At 42.8% G+C, this 20,596-nt stretch overlaps 1 protein-coding gene across 3 annotated transcripts in view; it reads left to right on the forward strand.

Moving 5' to 3' along the window:
* The window catches only part of LOC138261346 (myosin-11), a 175,078-nt gene that overhangs the window by 32,892 nt on the left and 121,590 nt on the right, over window positions 1-20,596 (forward strand). The window lies entirely within an intron of this gene.

Here is a 20,596-nt window from a genome sequence, read left to right on the forward strand (position 1 = left end):
GACTTGCAAATTGCGAGTCTGACCGACTTGCAATTTGAAACTTGCAAAATTGGATGCAGAAAGGTGTCTCAGACACCTTCTGCGACTCGCTATGGGGTCGCAAAGACCCACCTCATCAGTATTCATGAGGTGGGTCGCAGTTTGCGACCCCATAGCGAGTCCCTGCACTCACAGGGATGGTGGCCTGCTGAAGACTGCAGACCTCCATGTCTGTGACTGCCTTGTAAACAAACCAGTTTTTTTTTTTCATTTTGCAGCCGTTTTCCTTAAAGGAAAACGAGCTGCAAAATGAAAACTAAACCGAAACCATTTGGTTTCGTTTTTTTCATAGTAGGCAGTGGTCCATAGGACCACTGCCTGCTCTGAAAAAATATTTTTTTCGGCATTGCACAAGGGCGAAGGGGTCCCATGGGGAACCCTTCCCTTTTGCGAATGAGTTACCACCAGTGTGACACTGGTGGTAACTGCGAGTTGGTTTGCGACCGCATTCGGGGTCACAAAGCAACTCTGAATGGCGATGCGGTCGCAAATACGAAGGGAACACCCCTTCCTATTTGCGAGTCGCATCCCCAAATTGCAAGTCGGTACCGACTCGCAATTTGGGGATGAGCATCGCGTTCGGCCTTTTGCATGCCGCAAACTGCGTTTTTCGCAGTTTGCAACATGCAAAAGGCTTCGTACATCTGGCCCTTAGACCTTCAGTGTCTGTCTTCCAGAATGAGGTCTGTACTGCGGGGAGTGATCAGAAACAAAATGCTCAACCAAAGCCATAAAAAACGCAACTTTCTGTGAAACAGAGACCTCGGGGCGACCAATGAGATCCTCTATCATAGTCAATGCTAGTAGGGAAGTGATATTGTAGAGCGCGGGGAAAAGTGGAGAGGAATGATCAGAGACGTAGGGAGTCCCGTTAGCATAACCCTCGGGGGGAGGGTGGGGGAATACCCTCTAACCGATGATATATGAGGGAGCCTTCTCTGGCGTGTTGGCCCCTAGGCCATAGAGTATGGAACAAGAATGGAAACATGCCAGAGGCCTGTATTGAAGCTGAGCTACAGCTCTAGAAAGAGAGACATTTGAAGGGATAAGCAAACTTTGAGGAAATTTAATTCATGGGAAGGTTGCAAAGATGCCCTGTAATTCAAGAGTGCTCTGGGGTGAGCAACACACATTGACAAAGTCAATAGCTCTGGGTTTAATGTGCTAAGGTAGGCAGCAGCATAAACACATTAAAGAAAGATTCAAGAGAGGGAGCCACGATGAGTGGACAGAGAGGACCTTATCTGTAAATTAGTCCCTCATGCAGTTCAATACAAGCACTCAAATGAAGGTGGGAGGATACATTCAGACACCCAATAGCTTTAGGTGAGTATTGGTTATTCCACTGGTTTGAACGAAGAAGTTTGAGCCAGTGGCTGAAAAAGGCTGATCAAAGAAAGGCGTGGTTGAAAGGAGTGTGAACCTGACACGCACTCTATCATGACAATAGGCGAAAATTAAAATACCCCCTTAATGACCCAAAGCTCTGATGGCACCAAGCAATCTAAGCAAGTGAGTCTGACCCTTCCTAGAAAAGCTCCCTTGTCTGTTCCATCCAAGCATCAATCCATTCATCCTTTCAGTCCACACACTGATATCCACCTTTTCACCTTTACATTTAATCATCTATTTATTCTTTCATCCATCATTCAGTTTTACATCATTCCACCCATCCATTGCCTTTCCATCTGTCCAGTTAATTCATCCATGACTGCATTTACCAATACATCCATCCACCCATACATCCATGTTTTGACTTACCCATCCATCAATAAAGCTTTTCATTCATCAGTTGATGTTTTTGTCCATCCACCAATCCATCCTCTTTGATTCCTATTTACTCTTTCATCCTTTCACCCGTCCGTCGATGTATCCATTCACCCATCCTTTCACCAGTCCATCCACTCATCCATCCACCCTGCCTACCTTTCCTTTGCTCTTCCTTATTTTCAACTTTCCTTCTTTTTAACCTTTAATTGGTATTCCCTTTTCTATGAGCCCATCTTAGTTTTCTTCTTATAGCGTTCATTATGAGCTTTTGTCTGCAGAGCTCCAGACATACCAGGCCTATATAGAATTCGAACTCCGCTGCAGTTGATAAAGCAGGGTTCGAGACACCTCGGCACTGCATGTACATTGTTTGCAGTATGCGTATTGGTTAGATGTACTTTCATATCCTTGACCTAAAAATTGGAGCCACTACGAACCAAAGCTCCACCTCATCTAAGCTCTGTCCTTCCAAGCCCCCTTCCCTTTTATTTAGCAAGTAACACTTTGTGCCATGCAGTGGCTGCTGAAGATTGAGCGTATGGACGTAAGCTGTATAGGCAAGTCGGAAACTATTGCGGGCTTGAAACAACATACTGAAACTGAGCTTCAAAGTTAAAAGCAAAATGTTCTGCAAGAGGATAAAACATGGCAGATTCAGTATTTGGTATTATCTAGTGGTATTAGACAAATTAGTTGCCTCGTCGTTAAGAAATAAGGTAGATTGCTATGAAATATATGTAAAAGCACAAGAGTGGGGGCCTTCAAAAAGCAAGGGCCTGGGAAATAATGACAAATATGTCTCCTTATAATTGACTTTTTTGCTGCACAGCTCACCTACAATGTAGCTCTGATCATCTTGCTTTATTCAGCGGTATGTGTGTGTGTTTATTACCTACCGGCGGTCACCAGTAGGTAGTTATAGTTAGGACCATGTTTCCACAGAAAAAACGTGTTTTGACTTGCCCTTATCTTTAGCACTGTTTGACGACTCTTCACAAAATTTCCCCCCAAAAGTGCTCGGGTGATTCTTGCTGCACGTGGAAAGTTTGGGGGTGATCCATCAAGCAGAGGCTAAAGAAAAGGGGGGGGGGGGGGTCAAAAAAGTTGTGTTTCACATCTTAATTCCCATAGGACCTTTGAACACGAATGCAGCCTGAACCACTGGACAGAATTACACCAAATTTGGCAGAAAGCTATCCTTCAGTATGCAGATTGTGCTTTTGGGTGTTTGGTGTAAATCTATTCAGTAGTTTTTGAGGTATTAAAGGGAAAATACATTTGTATGTCTGAAGTTGTGAATAATTTGCGAATAATCACACATTTTCGCGAATGCATGCGCGAACAGACGCGTTGTAATTGGCTGGCCACAACCTGAACAGAAAGTTGCGGCTGCCATTTTAAGGTCCCAGGAGGCGGTCCCTGGGCCTGAAAAACAAAATGAAAAGTAGCATAAGGGATCAGGATGGAGGGACCCTAAACCCAGGGGTGTCATATAGGGGTGTTGAAGGGTGAAAGTTTGGGTTTAAAACAATATTTCTTCACCATTCGTAATTTTTGTGATTAATCAAGATTAATTGCGAATAAGCAAAAAAGAAATTTAAAAAACATTCACAGACTCATTCATACACTAATTCATTCACTCATACATGCAGTCAGAGACTCATGTGCCCACTCACACACCCACTCAGACACTCATGCGCCAACTCAGACCCACTCATAGACTCACACACCCACTTTCAGACCCACTCATAGACTCACACACCCACTTTCAGACCCACTTAGACACTCACGCACCCACTCACAGCGACAGGCCCTGTGGTCAACCCCCGCAGCGCATGGCCAAAGGCAAGCGCGGCACAGGGTTGGGTGGTTATAAGGGCCTGGCTGTAGAACGTGTGGACAACACCTGCAGTGCACAGCCAAGTCTGTGAGCTGCGTTGGTTGGATTAACGTATAGTAATTAAAATTACTTTACATGAAAAAAAACACAGAAATTCACTGAAAAAAAACAAAGGTTACAGGGACTTTATAGTGAGGTTCTGAATTTACTCGTACAAAATCATAGAAATTCAGCAGTTAGAGTTATTTCAATTAACTATCGCCTTCGTCATGCACAGCTAGTTACTCCACATATTGTATCTTTGATGACACCTTCTAAGTCATCTTTGATATTATCACTGCAACATTTGCAATCAAATTATTATTGAAAAAACTGTGCATGGCGAAGGAGTGAGTTATAGTTACATAAGGGCACAAGTTATAGTTAGTTGAAATAACTCAAACTATAATTGCTGAATTTCTATGGTTTTGTATGAGTAAATTCAGAACCTAACTATAACGTCCCCATAACCTTTCTTTTTTTAGTATATATATATATATATATTTGTCACTGACTGCATTGGAACAAATATATACCCATAGTAATGGGTATTGGGTGTCCAAGACAATCCCTTGACAAGTCTTAGTGTCCCTTTCAGTGGATAGTAATAAAGATGTGTTATTTGATATATGGTTGTTTATCTGAAGAGGGAATTTTCTGTTGTTACTCTCAGCAGCATAGGCAGGGTATAGAATAAAATGGGGCTGACCTCCATTGAACCCTGTTGAACAGGTACAGTGCACGCGGATAGGAAGTGCAGGAAGCAGCCTCCTCCAGACAGGCCTTTTAGCAGGACAGCACATACTCAGCAAGGCTGCCATACTTTGAATGGGACAGAGCATTGACTTCCCTTCATTGCCTCAACTCCTTACACTGTACAGAGGCAACACCGTGTTGCAGGACTGGTCTTCTAGAAATGAAACAGCAAGGGCACCTCGCAGCAGGGCTTCCACACTTTGAATCAGACAGAACAAGCACTTCCCAGCAGAGCTGGTAGAGGTTTAATGGGGGCAGTAGCTGCTCTTCTTTCCTTAAAAAATACTTTTGTAATAGTTGTAATGAAATCCATGTAATGTCATCATGTTTCACAGTTATATGAAATCTCTACAGGAGAGATCAGCCACACCACCAGTTATATGTCTTCGTAACTTGCTGACGGTACTTTAGCGTGTACAGAGAATGGCCTGACCCATCAAACAACCACATGCAAAAAAAATTTAACTGCAAATACCAGTTTAAGAGAGATACAGCGTATCCTTACAATATGGCGTTTATAGTAGTTTAATATAGCCCATTAAGCTCTTTCAATGGTGCCCATATTTTTTCACATTTTGTAGGGCATCCCTATCCGCAAGCTATTCTGCCATCACAGATCAATCCTTAGTCCTGCACCAGTTATCAGAAGTCTTTGGAGTTCGATTTTCACATTTGGCAACCACCAAGTCTATGTTGCAAAAAATCTTATTGTATTTGGGAACAGTTGCTTCACCCCAAAATACTTAACTAGACTAATGCTTAACATTGCACACTAGTATGCCAGATGTACAATTTTTGACCCGTCCCTTTCCCATTATAGCTGGATCTCAGGGCAGTCTCACATTGTATGGATAAGCCATCTACAGGGTATGTCACCGGTGACATTACCAGATGTCATCCCAAATTTAACCAGCTTCTCTCCGGTATTTTCAATTCTATCAGCCTGAAACCCAATCGAATGACCGCTTCCCTCTGGTACATACACGCTTCATCTGAATCACCTTCGATTAGTAGTCCATTATTTATGAGAGTTGTTCATCAGAGTCCCATGTATCATGGATATGCACTTCTAGTTAGTGGGACAGACAATGCCCTATATTCTGCGATGATTCATAACTGACTTCCTAAAAGCTCTGAATACTTAAGTAGGCATGTTTGACCTGTGAGATCTTCAAAATTTGAAATTCTTAGAGGAAAAATTCCTCATACGTGGTCGCCTATGTTTTAATGCCTGAACCACTATTTGCGATATTCCAATTGCATCCTACTTGCAAAATTCCATCCGAGTAACCAATAGGTACACTTCTTGACAGGACAAAATCATATTTTAATTGGGACAGTGGGAGACCTGTTAGCAGGAGTTTTGTGTTTTAATCAGGCCCTTACGAGCACTTGTCAGCATGGCTGCTACGTATTTTCTAAACTTTGATGCAACGCAGGGCAGCAAGTAAAGTTGCAGTGCTGCGTTGCGTGAAGTGGAGAAAGCAGAAATGCTCCACGTTCACAAAGATATAGAGCATTTCCACTCTTCCCTTGTGTTGGCGCACTTTGTGCTGCCTAGCGCCAATGCAGGCACCATTGCATCCTGGTGCTAAGGTGCTTGTGTTACAGGCATGATTGTTTTTGCCCAGGAAGGGGCACCGTCCTGCACAAAAACAATCATTAGCTGCATTTTTCTCTTTCTATGTGTGCTGCACAACGCAGCACACATGGAAAGAGGACATAATGAAGAGAAGTAAAGATAGTTCACTTTGATACCCTCACTGGGGAAGGTGTAGCATTTTAAAGCATACCCAGGGTTACAAGTCTTTGTAAACCTGGGAATATCTCAAGCACCATGGGTGGATGCATGGGAATGCACATGCTCCACCCATGGGACGTCTCTCGAGTTGAAATGTCATGTAATCCAGTGCAAGCAACAGCCTTGCATCACTTTACAAACCATGCAAGGCCATGAAAATCAGGCCACGCGTTGCTTTGTAAATATAACTGAAGCTTTTGCGTTGCCCTTGCATCGTCTTGCGTAATGCTAGAACAGTACAAAGACTCCATAAATATGGGCCTTACAGTGGAGAACCTGCACTTCTAAGCGCAATTACTATAACTTCAGTGGGGTAGTTTCTGCTCTTCCCAGCCGGAATCTCAAATATAAAAGGTACAGTTTTGCGGTTCCGAAGCACAGCTACTAGTCTTTTTTTCTTTTAATGGGGCATCACCAACATTCCTCAGCCGAGCTGCTATAATGGGAATGGGGCAGTAGTGGCACCTTTCAAAATGAATCCTATACAAGGAACAAGGCATCATTAGAACCTAGCATGGCTGCAGTGCATACATTGAGAGTCAGAATGTCTCAGCAAAGACAATATATTCTTCATAAAACAGTGCCAGAAACTCAGCAGTACTGTTAGTCTTTTAATTCAGCAGCAATAGAACATCTAAGCAGATTGCTGCACTTTTAATAGTGCAATACTGATGGCTGGTTGCAGCCTCAGCAAAAATACCTGCATATTACTTTGTACATACTGTGGCTTCCTTTTGTACACTTTGGACCTGGCAATTTTTGCTGGTATGATAGAAAATGGTATAAACTGCACAAGGCTCCATCAGTGAAAGTTTCTCTAGTGCATATGGCTCAACAATGCATGCTTCATTCAGAAACAAAGCAAGTACAACACTGGCAGCAGCACTGCAAGCTTCTCTATGATACATAGAACAGATACAGCAGAGACATCAGCTGTGCAAACGTCTGTCTCATACTTAGAACAGACACAACAGCGATAATAGCAGCGAGAGCTTCTGTCTCATACTTAGAACATATACAGCAGCGATAGCAGCGAGAGCTTCTGTCTCATACATAGAACAGATACAGCAGAGACATCAGCTGTGCAAACATCTGTCTCATACTTGAACAGATACAGCAGCAATATCAGCAGCGCAAGGCATCTGTCTCATACTTGGAACAGATACAGCAGAGACATCAGCAGTGCAAGCTTCTCTGATACTAATTAACACACATTATTTCCATGTATTAAAAAGGCAAAAACAGTATAATATGGTGGTTTCTGTTTTTGTCTCTGTGTGGGATGGCACTGAGGGGTGTGGAGCTTTTAGCTTTGCTCTGTTGATGGTTCACATCTTATTGTTAATGACACCCACATTAACTTAAGTAATTGTCAACTGCTGCTGCCCAGCACTCCATTATGGAACTCTGTTCACACTTGCACTAAAAACAAAGGGATACAATAAAGAATAGAATTGTCAGAAGAACCAAGCCAAGTTGTGATTGGCAATGAGGATCATGAAAATGCTATAGGGAAGTTAAAGGGACACAAACACAAAGGTGGTTCACCGAGAAAGGCATCTGTGTCTGTAGCTCCTTGAAGTACAGCTGCTCTGCGTGGTACTTGAGCTCACAGATGCTTAGGGGCGGAATTAAAGGATATATTTGTGATGGGAAGCACTGGCTTCACTTTTAGATTGTAAATCCATTGCTGTCCACGGCTGTCTCAGGCCTCCTCTGTGGATCTCAACTTCCATACCAGCTACTGCTCTGAGTATTTCCTTGCTAAGCCTCGGCTAAATTTGCATAATCTCCTTTGTGGAAATTAAGCAAAATGCCCCACAAACATATGCAAAAGAAAGGTTTATTACGTGAAATACCAATCACGCATTTTGCCCAATTTTGTAGGGAGAAAGCGCACATTGCGAGGACGCATTTTGCACTTAAAAATGGCATAAAATCATACAAGACGTAAAAGACAGTCTATCACAGTTAGTTTTTTGTGCACTTCCAGTGCTTCTGTGATACAATTTTTACCCAGATTATATAGATGTGGCTTAATGGTGTAATCTCAAGCACCATCGTAAGGCAACATAACAGACAGTACACAAATGACACTATTGTAAACAGAATATTGCCCGGTCCTATTCCTTACAGTGCAGTGAGGAACTGGAATCAGAGACATAAATGGTCCATTGCCATAGGCTTCATGGACGCCAGGATAGAGGTGAGGTTACATTTGTGTTTCAGTGAGCTTATTGAGGATTCATTGCGATCTCAGGAGCACTTACCGGGTGAATGCAGTGGAGATGTGTCCACCCATCGTATCTACAACAAATGTAATTTGCTCCAGAGCTTCTCAGGCAAATAATCTGCGATGGATCTAAATCTTGATGGTCCACACAGGCCAACTTCATGATCAGCTCCACACCTTGATTCTTTGTTGAGTGGATTGTTAAGAAAACAAAGACCTTGTTTATCCTTTATTCTGTCAATTTCTTTGCTCCTTGGTGAACCACATGGTTTACTTAGCCACCAGCTTGTTGAGAACTTGTCCAGTTGCACTCTTTTGGAACAAGCTGTGACATGAAACTTTACAGGCGAGGGGCAGGGAGAGCTGGGAGGTTCTGCTTAGTCTCATATAGTACATGTTCCTAAAACACTTGACAGTGTTGTCTTCAAGGCTTACTAAAACTAAGATTAGAAAAGCTTGTGGTAGAGACACAAGATGTCCCAGACTTTTAGAGGGGTAGTGCTTTTCTGATGACAGTCTGAGTGAAACTGCAGTCCATCCATAAGGAAATGGAACTTACCTCACTGCCAGGAATTATCCGACCATTTAACATACAGCCAAGACCAGTGTTTAATTTATGCAGGAGGTGCATGCCGGTACGGATTTTTGGGAATCAGGGTTTCTCTTTCATTATCAGATTTAGACCCAGAGCAAGAGAGAGAAAGGCAGGGAAGGAAGAAATATGGAGGAAGAGAAGGAATGCAAAACAGAGAGAAAGGAGGGAATGAAAACATACCTGCCAAAGGGAGCTAAAGAGACAGCTATGTAGAATGGTACAAGAAAGAGCCATGAGGTGGAATGGTGGAACGACAGGCCCTGTCGTGGTGAGGTTCCTGTCAGTAACTATGTGCAGCACAGATAAGATAACCACAGCTGATCTGGGATGGTCCTTTCCACCAGCTGGCTACCTTTGCAGGAGTTAACATCCTTCGCTTCCTTACTCTATCCCTCCCTTCATCTTTTCCTATTCTCCTCTGTCACTTTCTTCCCTCCATCCTCCCATCCTTTCGTCCTTCTTCCCTCACTTTCTTCACCCTCCCATGTTACCTTTGATACTCCTTTCTGTCCCTCGTTCCTTCTGTCTTCCCTTCCGGCATTTAGGGGGTCATTCCGACCCTGGCGGTCCATGACCACCAGGGCCGGGGACCGCGGAAGCACCGCCAACAGGCTGGCGGTGCTTCCTGGGCCATTCTGACCGCGCGGTAAAGCCGCGGTCAGAAAAGGGGAACTGGCGGTTTCCCGCCGGTTTTCCCCTGGCCCAGGGAATCCTCCACGGCCATGGGGATTCCGACCCCCTTCCCGCCATCCCGTTCCTGGCGGTAAGGATGGCGGGAACGGGTGTCATGGGCAGTGCAGGGGCCCCCTAACAGGGCCCCATAATGATTTTCAGTGTCTGCTTTGCAGACACTGAAAATCGCGACAGGTGCCACTGCACCCGTCCCACCCCAGCAACTCCGCCGGCTCCATTCGGAGCCGGCTTCATCGTTGCTGGGTCTTTCCCGCTGGGCCGGCGGGCGGCCTTTTGGCGGTCGCCCGCCGGCCCAGCGGGAAAGCCAGAATGACCGCCGCGGTCTTTTGACCGCAGTGCGGTCATTCGGCGGTTCCCGCCAGGCGGGCGGCTACCGCCGCCCGCTGCGGTTTGAATGACCACCTTAGTTCCTTCTATCCTTTTTTCCTCGCTTCCTTCCTCTCTTCCTCCATTTTCATGCCTTCTTCCTTTACTTACTTCTTCCTTTCATTTCACCCTTCCTTCCTCCCCTTCTTCCTCCACCTTTGTCGTTACCTCCTTTCATCACTCGCCTTCCCTTCCACCCTTCAGTTAGTACTCCTATCAGAAACTGTAATAGTATTGTACATCATGGCATTCTGGAAATACATATCCAAATACCCAATGAGTAAAAACACAAGTTCTCATTGGGGGTGTGGGGAACAGAGTTGTTGTCGAAGAGCGATGCAGACCAATTTGGCGTTTAAGCCAGTAGTGTAATGTGTAAGCATTTATGTGTAGAGATTTGAGGCTTTCGAAAAAGCATGTACAACAACTCACATTTTCTTTTCTTTACTAATCAATTTCAATTAATCTACACCTATTGAAAACACTGGAGTAAATGCATGAGATCTCAAGAGCACAAACGTAACACAACTGATCCTACAAGGAAAGGAAGCACATATTACTAATTTACTACATCAAAGCCCCGACAATGAAACTAGCACTCAAACAGGAATAGTGCGTGGGAAGTGAAGTGTAACAAGATCAATGAATGAATGCTTTAATTATGAATCACTCTTCTGGCCAATGGCCTCAAGGAGCACAAACACCTCAAATTAAAGATCTGATGCAAAGGTGAAAACGGGTACGTTGAGGGCCAGGAGCATATCAGTAAAACTGCAAAGCAAGCAACAGGTCGGTTAATTAAAATCTTCTAAGAAAGCGAATGACAACCGAACATGGAGCTAAATAAATACAAATCAGGAGGCTCAGAAAAGAGCAAACCTAGCAAAATACTGTTTCCAGAGCAAATCAAAACAACATCAAAGGATCTTTTTATCTGCAACTGGTACCTTGGATTAGTCCCATGGTTCTAAACCCTTTTACATCTGTGGGCCCCCACTAATCATTACTGGAATCTGGGGACCCCAAATCAATCATTATTGAAATCTGTGGGCCTGCTATTGAGGAATAATGGGAAGCTGGGATCCATGCCTAAGCAATTTCGATGACTTGAACTACAAAACGATAAACAAAAATGCAGAAATAAGCCTTAATCAAAGAAAGATGTAAATGAAAAAATATTTAATTTATTTCACAAACAAACAAAAACAAAAAAAAACGCTAATTTTAATGGGAAGGGCGAAGCTTTTCTAAATTCAGTTGATGATACCCATCATCTATACAATATTCTGTTTGATGTTCTTGCACTGCTCCCACGATTCAGTCTGAGGATACCAACTTCATTTTTAGTCTATGATTTAAAATTCCTTCTAATTTACAGAATGTTTAGATTTTTTACTTTTGGCTTTTTAATATATACTTCATTAAACTGTTTATATTATTTAATTTTTGAAGCAGTCACAGACCCCCTGATTAGACCTTGTGGACCCCCAAGAATCCTCGGATCACAGGTTAGGAACCCCTGGACTAGTCCTTCCCGACGGTGGAGGTCACAGAACCAAACAAGCCGCAGTGCTCACTAGGGGGTGCACTTGGAGCTTTACAAAACTCCTAAATACATAAATAAATGGAAGTATACAGAAAAGTAGCCTTAAAAATCCATTATGCTGAGAAGGACGTAAAATGAATAGCAGCGAAAAGTATACATCATAGTTAAAAAAAAAATCCAGACATGTTAAAACAAGGAAGTAAAAGAAGAAACCAAAGACGAAGCTGGGCCACAAAGAGGCGGAGTGGTAGAACTGATAATGCCAGCCTTTCGAATATCCGGGTTCTCTATGACGTAACAAAAACATGGCAAGCGAAGACAGAAGTCCAGCTTTGAACAGTTAATCAGATGTCCTCCACCCACTTCGGTAGCTCCCTCTTCAACAGAGTCAAACAGCGGGAAAAAGAAAAGGAATACGTTTCTAAAATGTTATTCTGACGATTAATGGTCTGCGAGCATCTAAGAAGTTTTTGGAGGGCTTAGGTCAAAACTTTAATGCGGTGCCTCCGTAGCAAGAGGACCTGCTTTTAGGTTGAAAAAAAACATATCCTCCAAAAAAAGAGCAAACATGGCAGCTATAGCATCTGGCGCCATCTAGTGCCTTGCTTCGTTAGCCTCCTCATAATTAATAAACAGGGCCGGATTACTTCAAAATCTATAAATACTTTTGCAGCACTTGTACAGGACACAGAAAAAGGACGATGCCTGGGGAGCAATGCGCGGCACTTTCTGACGTCTCTGATGGAGTGCGCCTATCAGAGAAAATAACCCATAACGAGCTGCTCCTAAATCACCATCCTTTCCTGACACTTGCTGGGTGAGTGATAGGAGGTGTAACCCAAAGGAAAAGGTTCAGTGCGTCGATAAAGGTTCACTTACTCACAAGACTACACAGAGATGAAGTAAAGTATTTCTCTGAATATCTGACTAATTGAATGACTTGTTGTATGTGTTGCTTTAGTCATGTAACACCCTTAACACCACTGATCTAGAATAAGAACAAGCTAGTATTTTAAACTGGGGTGTTAACACAGGTCTAGATTCATCCACTTTTCTGTAAAGGAGTTCCAGTTAGAATTGCAGTATTCAAATGTATCCCATGCAGATATTCTGAACCTTGACAAATCTGTGCCTCTCCTGGGCTGTCTTTGCAGACCACTGTCCTAGGTTATATGATGATAAATTCCCTGTCCTTACAACCACAAACGATATGAGCATTTGTGAGGCATAAGCCTTGGTGTAGACCGACAGAGTGGCAAATAAGAGAACTGGAGAGAATACATCTGTGTGGGGTGTAGGTAAAACCTGCTTCGCAGTAACTATGGGTCCCTCTTCAGTTAGAGGAAGATGCAATAGATCAGTGCCTAAGGTAGGCTTAGGGAGGCCAGGTGCATGCTAGATTTTGGGAATAACCATACTAAGTGAGCCCCCTTTAGGGCATTTTAATGTAAGTTCATCTCATAGGATATCCCGTAAAACAGGGTAAATTCTGGTCGTCGTAGCTATAGGTTGGACAACCCTGCAGCAGATGTGGATACTCATGGCCATGAGCGCTTCAATGCCTAATCGTAGGTAGTAAGTGCTATATAAATGGTGTTACAATACAATTTAATGTTAGGAGACAGAAGAAAGGAAGTTTTTTGGGGAATATTGACATAAGAAAAACGTAAGGAAAGGAACTGTCCCATCGCCAGCACCTCTCCTCATTGCATAGCTGTAGGCATGGAAGCATAGCATGGATATTGTTTCAGCATACCCGGCCAAGAAAGAACCAAGCCAAAAAAGAATGCCTTCGACACCCACACTTGTTGCTCTTATATGGTATCTTGGCCCGGGACTCGTCTAGGAGGATGGCATGGCGCCTGCACACACATTGGTTGGAGGGCATAAATAGTGACGAGAGGCTGAATGACAGGTATCTCTTGGATCTGACTCAAAGCTAAGGTGTTCTTGTATTGGTCTATGTTAGCAAGTCTGTGAGATGTGTCTTAGAGAGAAGCAATTGACATAACATAGCATAACAGAACATAACATAATGTAACAGATGTTTTCAGTTACTCAACTCAGTTGTATTAATTTGACCAATCTCCGAAGGATGAAAGGCTTAGTGGACCCACTAGAAGCCAACCCATTTACGATGTGGTTAAACACACATCCTTGGAGTGGGTGGGTTAGTTTAATACATCCACTCCTGAAAAGTGGGTCTAACCACATGGTTAGTTAACTTAACCACCGTACCCGGTCTAATATTTCTGATATCTTTTCAAACAGTATAACTTAGTTTAGTTGATAACAATCAATCAGTAGATTTGTAGAGTGCTTCTTGTTACCCGTGAGGGTATCAGATGCTAGCAGAGTCCAGTTGATTAGCTGAATAGCAAGGACTTCATTGACTTTTGAAGCTACAGAGAAGATGGAGAGGTCTGGAAATGAAAAGTTAGCTTGTTCCATGTCTTCGCTGCTGGGTAGAAGAAGGAGCGACCTCTGCATCTGCTACATCGGTTGAGGGGGGGTGAGGGTTGGAGAAAGGGACGATGAGTGGAGGTGTTTAGAGGGCTGATGGAAGTTCAGAAGATAGTTCAAGTAGGTGGGTTTGCAGTTTCGTATGGCCTTATATGCAGGGGTCAGGAGCTTGAACTGTCACCTTTTCTGTACAGGGAGCCAGTGGAGTTCCCTGAGGTAGGTGGTGATGTGGGTTTGTCTAGGAAGATATAGGATGAGTCAGGCTGTGCTGATCTGTATGGTCTGTAGTCGTCAGAGGAGGTGAGATGAAATCCCTGTGTAGAGAGTGTTGCTGCAGTCCAGTCAGCTGGAGATGAGGGCCTGGGTGATGGTGCGTCTTGAACTTTGGGGAAGACATTTGAATATCTTACGAAGCATGTGGAGGATGAAGAAGCAGGAGGAGCAGACAGAGTTGACCTGAATCGTCATGGTTAGCTTGTTGTTCAGAATGATGCCTAGGTTCCTCGCATGGTCAGTGTGGGTAGGAGTAGGCCTGAGTTCTGCAGGCCACCAGGATGCTTCCCATGGGGAGCTTTTGTTTCCAAAGATCAGTACCTCTGTCTTGTCCGTGTTGAGCCTCAGGCAGTTGTCCTGTATCTGGTTGGTGATGTTTGTCATGCACTTGTGGAAGATGGTCTTGGTGTTGGTGGTGTCTTCGGAGAGGGAGAGAAAGAGTTGTGTGTTGTCAGCGTAGGAAGTGATGTTGAGTCCACAGGTTTAGACTATGCTGGCCAGAGGTGTTGTATAAGTGTTGAAGAGGGTGGGGCTGAGTGAGGATCCTTGGGGTATTCCACAGATGATTTCCTTGAGTTCGAAGGTGAAGGGAGAAAAGCAGACTTTGCATTCTTCTGGTGTGGAAAAAGGCTATCCATCTGATAGCTGCTCCTTGGACGCCTATGTTGTACAGCCTTGTGACATGTGTGTGGTGGAAGGCCGTATCGAAGGCTGCAGAGAGGTCTAGGAGGATCACAGCTGCAGTCTGTTCTTGGTGGAGTAGGGCTTGGATGTCATCGGTAGCTGTGATGAGGGCTAAAAGAACCTCTCATTTGCAGGGAGCTGCAAATTGGCAAGCAATATGCAAACGGAAATTATTAGCAATAATGTTATTATTTCTGTTCTTGATGTTTATTGTAGAATTACTGGCCACACAGCACAGTTATTGACCCTCATCTCACTGGGGCGAAGCCCTTAATTTGAGCCGATGGTTGGAGGATGTGAGCACCAGCAGTTATTTTTGTAGATTGGACTTGTTTTTCAGTATCAGACTTTGTCCCAGAGCAGGAGAGAGAAAGGCAGAAAAGGGAGAAGGACGCATGAAGAAAAAAACATAGGAAAACAGGGACAAAGGGAGAAAGCTGGGTTGAAAAAGAACATTCAGGAGTGAGATACAGAGATGGGGATAATAGAGTGGTGGAGAAAAATGCATGAGATGTAGTCAAGAGGAGGCAACCTTGGTATTCAGCAGAGCAAGAAGTGATCTCTTAGGCACTGCCACGTATGCTAGCTCAAATCAGCTGAACCTATGGTGAGGACATATAAGGAAGGTAAATTATAACTCTTAGGTTTATTGACTAGCACTCTGATCATTAAGGCTATTAGCAAAGGATTGTGTTAGCTCTGTTAGGTCTGTCACCACCCCTTTTCATATGTCTTTAAAAGGGGCTTTAACAATATAACAGGAAAATCACCATCTTGCACCATACAAAGGGAGACAAGTAGACAATCAATAGGGAGACAATTATAACCAGGGAAAATAATAATAAATTGGGTTATATCTTGTAGAAGGACTATAGAACATACAAACTGTGCCAATACAATTGCGGAATAAGCCTTAAAATGGCCAAACGACTGAAGCATTGACCTTCCTAAACTGATATCCACAGAAGTCCTTAATAATTGTTCTAAGGTGATAAAGGATAAAACACTGAAATGTGTCAACTATACTATACAAGGATTATATTTTAAAAAAGGCATTATTATATGGGAAGAAACATCGACACCAACAAACATTGGCAAAGCCAATAGGCCTGCCTTGGGTGCCAGCCTTCCAGCATTTCTTCTTTTGTCATGTTTTTTTGCAAAACCTTTTTGTTTGGGAATATGCTGGGCCCCCGTCAATCTAAAAAAAATAATTAGCTACAAGCAAAAAAGGTTTTTGGTCTAAAGAAAACTGCACATTACCATTGTACTCCTGGCACTGACAGGAACAACATTTTGTGTTGCTGTGTTCCTTGTGAAAGGGCAGAATGCTGTAAGTCCTGGTCAAGTCAGCCAATGGCTGAAGTGGGCTGATGCATTGACCCTTACTGCATGCCGGAGTGGGAGGAAGAAAAATGTGAATGACACCAACCACAAACTAATGGATGAAGTTTGGCTGAAACCCCTAAGAGTAAAATCGAAAGGTCTTGGCTAACACAGACCCAAAAAGTCAATTTGGCATTGGCTGCAAGGCTCTTGCCTTTGAAAAAGAAATAAAGACCACAAGAAAGAGAGCAAGAAGAAGATAATGGAAAGAAAGCAGGCTAGCAAGAAAGAATTTAAGAAAGAAGGTGATAAAGTAAAAAGAGGATAATTTAATACAGAATTTTTAAAATGCACACAATCCAGTATGCTGTGAAATAGCACAGTCAGAAAAGCAAAATCTTCCAAAAGGAATTTAGAACAACATTGGCAGGACATGGGATCAGAGAAAGATGGAATGTGCTCAGTGTTCACATTAGAGGCGTCCTACTAATACATCAGGCTCTAAATACAAAGGCAACACTAAATTACTTATAAAGTAAAAACAAAAACACAAGTGCTGAAGGGAACTAACATGTGTGGATGTGCTCCTGGTGAGAGAGCAAAATGCTGTCATTCAAAGTGAACCCAGTGCCCCTTGCTATATGTTGTAGTGGGCGGAAACAAAATATGAATGCCACAAAAAAAGACCGATTGATGAAGAGAGATAGCTGAAAGCCCCTATATGTAAATATATTTTAAATATTGTCTTTAAATCAAAAGATCATGGCTAATGCCTGACCTAGAAAAACAAATTAAAAGAAAAACTCTTAATTTAAAGTGTTCTCCATTCACAATTAAACTTAAGCACTACTTGAGTAGAGAAGCATACTTGTTTTTGAATTCTTATTGTAATGACAATAAGACCATAAATACAACTGGAATCTTTTAATAAATACATATCAGACCAATTGTGTTGTATATATTGACTCTTGGGTAAATCAATATAATGCTTTAAAATCAAAATAGTGGGATGATGACATGGATTGGGTTACCGTCTCAGTATTTTAAATCATGAATGTAACTCCCTAATGAGAACAGAAGTATTGTTATTGAACCAAGGCCTTGTTCTGTCAGGGTTGCAGGGCCTCCTTTATTTGTAATTAACCAAAAGTTGGCATGCATGTTTCATCAGGTGGTATTTGGCATGCATTAAGAGGACAACACTGTGGACAGAGGTCTACCGGGGGTGTGATGTTTGGGTGGAGGAGACTTAGCAGTTTCAGCCTCTGCTGCAACTTGCTCTGTAAAGAATGCAATGCACTTTGTCATTGATCTATTGGCAATTTCAAAGCCAGTGCGAGATCTTTCTGAAGTTAGAGAGAAGCTGTCGGTGTCTTTGAACACACATAAGTCTCACTTCTAAGCTTTGCACCAACTCCATTTTATTTAGTGTTTGGGCTGGCCAGACTGATTCACAACTTTATGTTAAGGCTCTAGGGAAAGTGTAACAAAGCAATTTGGATGGTGCTGTGATTGCTTTGAAGCACTGACAAGAATATAGAAAGTAAATGGAAATAGAAATCAGACAACATAGCATCTGCCTTGATTTGGGGCACCTACAGGAATTACTGTTCTAGCAGGACAGGCTAACCCAAGATGCACAGTGTTGCTAGCGGAGTAAGAGGGGATTCCAAGAGCTCTTGTATGGGTTCTACCTAGAAGTAGGATCTCCATGTTGCTGCCTTGAGGCAAAACTAATTCTATGACATGCTACCGGAATATTGAGTCCCAAATAATGTGTTGCCAAAATATCATAGCAATAAAATTGACAACAATATTTAAATCTTATTATATGTACCATGAAAGGGGTATATAGTTTCAGTGTGTGTGATTATGGAAAGGCCTATTGTAGCTGTTTGCCGCACTCCAAACCAGACGTTTGTTTCCAAAACATTCTGCAAACCATGCTGCCGTGATTCCTGCTTTTAGGCACTTTTTGGAGAGGCAGCAATATAGGAGCAATAACACCAGTTAGAATTTGCAAGTAGCCTTCTTTCTGCCCTCCACCTTTGTTTCAAGTGCTTAGCATTGTGGGAATTAATATATGAATTATTCATAAGCAGATGATAAATAAGATACAAACATTATAAGGGTCTACCAAGTTCTCTTTTACATGGGTCCAGATTCCTCTCCTACATCCCTCGAAGTTCTAGATGAAACCATTGACATTCATTTATGCAGGAAGGTAGCAAACGAAGGTGTAGTGCTACCACGTGCCATGGCCTAGTAATTTACCCTTTTCCTAAGGGCTCTGGGGCCCTTACATTGGAAAATAATGGATTTGATATTTTGTCCTAAGGGGGTCAGCTATCCAAAGGAGACTATCACTTGTCTTATACTTTAAGACTGGTGTCTCTGTGTCCGAAGAAACATCTGATTTAACGAAGATGAATGTTGTGTCGTTTTAGGGAAATTGATTTTAAAGGGACTGTCATATCTAAAAAAATACTGCCAATGTTTTATACGATCAAAGATGGCCATTGCCGGGCGTGTACACTGACATAAGAAGTGAACTCTGGCTTCCTTGTACACAGGGCCTCTTAGCACAAGTAAATCAGCATTGGAGTGCACCTTTCTTGTATGATTGCTCTTTATCAAATGCCATGAAATAATGTTCACTTGTTGATTACAGTGGGATAACACAACATGTTGCCGCCTCTTGCAAAATCTGGGGAGGTACCCCCCAAGATTTCACATTTTTGCCATCTCATAGACAAAGGCCTTGGCCACAACGTGGAGTCTGCTAACTAGATGCCCCCTTCACTTCAGGTATCTACATTATTTCTCCAGTTGACTAATGTAATTCATTTGACTTTGAGCTCCTTGGAGTGCTGTCATGGGAATATATCCAAACGATAACTTCAACAGGTCACACCTGGCTCCCGAGAACATGTTCACATCTGCACTGGAATCCCTGCCGGAAACCCAGCGTGTACCTGCTTCTTGGAATCTGTTTTAGCCCAGTTGTGATGAGATCTTTATCTAGGTGCATGGTGTTCCTCTCAGCAGTGTGTTGGCCACACAGCGTGATCTGGACGTCATGATGTTGAACTGTCTGAAGTGGGTGGTCTGCTCAATAACACAGGCACGCATTTCAGATTGAAGCTTGCCAACATGAATCAACTAAGAACTAAGGAGACACATTTAGTTGCTGATCACCCACAATGTGACAATGACCAGCCACAACATTCATCACAAAGAAGTGTTTCATTTGTGCGCACCGGAACAGTGTATTTATTTTATGTTAAATAATGATTTTGTGTAGCCCACGTGTAATATAGGGGATCTGGTGCTGAAAGTGTTCAGACATGTTGATTATATAGCAGGTCGGTCACTGGTAACGTGGCAGGTATCAGTAATGAAGGCCCGAGACCTTCATAGCTGGATTATTTTTCTTCTTAAATGTCTGAAAGAAGCGATCAATACAAAGAAAGAGAGTTCAATATAGAGGAACCTTTTACATGTAGTGTTGTATGCTCAAAACCTTAGTATGTTTCCAGGTCGACAGTACATATGTGGTCAACCAGCATGATGTCAACAAATTAAAGTTGTAGGTGGATGCTTGTCCATGAAGGGATTTTTACACTTGAAATAACTTCTTAAATGTGTTGCTTTAATGTATTGGGAGGAGTACAGAGACAAAAATAACTGGGAGATATGCCCTCTGTGTTTCAGGCCTTGTCTGAAATGAGTGCCAGTGTTTTCTACGCATTGGATCTTGGTCACCGTATTTGCTGGAGGACCTCTACGTTCTCATGTAGTAGTTGATCCTAGAAATCGTAGCCCCCTGCACAATGGCACTTCTTTGAGGCAGGTGCGGCAAAAACAGGGTGCCATGCAGTATGTGTACGTGGTTGCCTATGTACACATCTGTAATTATTGACATGCTTGCACCTAGCTGCAGACATTTCGAGAAGGAGACAAATCAAGTCCCAGTTGTCAGCATTTCTTGGGAACTGTCTGGGATTATAGTTTCTGAAAAGGTAGTGGGCAGTTGTTTGTGCGACACCCCTCCTAACTGAAAAGATGTGCCCATTTCATTTTTTTTATTTAGGGTTTGCTTTAGCATGAACATAATGAAAGAGGATTTTACAGCTCTTCACATAAAACCAGAAAGGAACACGACAATCAAC

The sequence above is a fragment of the Pleurodeles waltl genome, chromosome 10 (assembly GCF_031143425.1).
Source record: "Pleurodeles waltl isolate 20211129_DDA chromosome 10, aPleWal1.hap1.20221129, whole genome shotgun sequence".
In the NCBI taxonomy this organism is placed as follows: Eukaryota; Metazoa; Chordata; class Amphibia; order Caudata; family Salamandridae; genus Pleurodeles; species Pleurodeles waltl.